Below are 2,085 nucleotides of genomic sequence, written 5' to 3'. Positions count from 1 at the left end.
AAAAAGTCATTAACTTTAAAACTTCACATCTCTCTTTTTTTCACCTGTTATTTATCATTTCTACCCTGCTCACATCCTCAAGGTGAAGTGAGTTGTCTTAAATTATTAAGTCATATAGAAAAATTCAGGGTGAAAGATCAAAACCAATTAAGAGGCAGGCATCTGGGTTTAATTAGTCACTGCAACTGAGCACATCAGCAGGCTTACTATTAGCTAGCACTGGCTTTCACTAAAAGGAGGTATCCAAGTTCATCGAAATGAGATTAATTTATTTTCCAGGTACTATATTCCAAGAAGACTATACTGCTGGTGTGTTTATATAAAAAGTGATAGACAAGGAAAGTCTTCATCTCTAATGTTGATCCCACTCCCACACCTTTCATTTCTCCTTCAGCCTGAACTCTGCATCAAGGCCCCTCACAAAGGTTGCTGTCGCCTGGTATTTACCTATCCCATTCTGCAGAATCTCCAGAAAAGAGTTACAGGTTAAAGAAGCCTCCAGCTTCTTCTGCCATCTGTCTGGAGGGTGAAACATGGGACTTAGGGTACCTTCCCCTTAGGAGGAGCAATGGATCTGGATTCTGAAACAGGTCATTACCTGGGGTGGAGAGGTGAAGGGCTGAAGCTTCAAGCTGGCTCTGGTCTAGGCTCTGACAATCGAGGTGTCTGGATCACCCAGAGAGATTCAATATGAGAGGAAACAGTCTTGGATTTAGACCTGTTTTCTTTCTTGTGTTGTGTCTCTCAGGAACTTAATGCTGCTAGGTTGCAGGAGCTGTACACCTTTGCTAAAGAGTCACATGAATATGAATGCTAAGTCACACCACACCAAAAAAAAGTTACAAGAAAAACCTTAAGTGATCATCATCGCAACACTTCTAAGGCATTCTACAGGTGTCTTTTCATTAATTCAACCCACCTCAGAGGCTTACTGTCACATCAATCCAATTTGGAAATATTTGGAAAACTAAGATAATACAATGTGTATTTGTTAACTTGTGTAATTTTTCTTCTCAACATCTACTCGAGGCAGGGAAAGATTTTAAAGACACTAGAAGAATAAATGAGCAAGATGTTCTTTGGACTGTCCCCTTCAAATTAAAACTAAATTAAAATGAAAACAAATTAAAATTAAAACTCTGTTGACCTTTTGGCAAATTCTTAGTTGTTTTTAGAGTTGACAGCCCTAACAAGGGCCTCTGTATCAAGAAGTCACAGTGTCAATTAAAGAGGAATCTCTTCAGATGATTTGAACTGATAAGCTGAGGCTCTATGAGGAATGACAGTTAAGAGCATATTAAAGTTGTTATGAAAAAAAGAGAAAACTCTCTGAGTCTTTGTTTGATGTCGGATGCAGAACTGAAGACCTTCTGAGAAAACGAAGGAGCCTGGTTCACACCTTGATGAAATGCAAGCCCAGAAGCACACCCAGTGTGATCCCCTGATGGCCAGGAGCAATTCTCAACTCCAACACTCTTGAAATTTGGGGCCAGATAATTCTTAGACTGGAGGAGGGGGCGTGGGCTGTCTTGTGCATAGTAGGATGTGGGATGTTTGGGACCTTACTACATGCCCACTCTGTGTCAGTAGTACTCTACCCAGCTGTGAAAAGCAAAAATGTCAATGTCCCCTGGGGTAGGGAGAGCAACAACCCCAGCTGAGACCCACTGGCCCAAAGCTAGGGCCAAAGCCTTTTATAAAAACTGGATTTAAAATCTGCTCAAGTACTCTGACAGATCTTGGACTGCAACCTCCAGATTTCTGAGCCAAAGAAGGAAAGAAAATATTTTGGTCTGAAATTTTTAAGGTTAAGTCTTACTGCCTGGGTACCTCAATAATTTTGAAATCCCAATATGGCCCCAGGATAATTTTCAGATTGTCAATAGCGCTGAATTCTCATGAGTCCATCAGGCTGTTAGCTGCCATAGGCACCCGCAAGAACCACAAAAATAGTCTCTAACATGAATAGAGCTTCACATTCTACCCAGAATTTTTACATTTGTTATCTTATTTAAGTCTGCATGAGTTATTTATTTAGAATTTCCCAGTTTGTACAAAGTCTAGCTTATCTCTGAGGAATCTTGG

General features: G+C 40.4%; 1 non-coding gene across 1 annotated transcript; it reads left to right on the top strand.

Moving 5' to 3' along the window:
• The first annotated feature begins 1,239 nt into the window (after nt 1-1,239).
• Nucleotides 1,240-1,314, top strand: LOC112623958. The gene has a single exon (XR_003119295.1). It is a non-coding gene; the product is annotated as a small nucleolar RNA SNORD28 (small nucleolar RNA).
• Nucleotides 1,315-2,085: the final 771 nt, after the last annotated feature.

The sequence above is a fragment of the Theropithecus gelada genome, chromosome 4 (assembly GCF_003255815.1).
Source record: "Theropithecus gelada isolate Dixy chromosome 4, Tgel_1.0, whole genome shotgun sequence".
NCBI lineage: Eukaryota > Metazoa > Chordata > Mammalia > Primates > Cercopithecidae > Theropithecus > Theropithecus gelada.
Note: the sequence above shows the minus strand (reverse complement) of the source record. Positions and strands in the feature narration are given on the sequence as shown.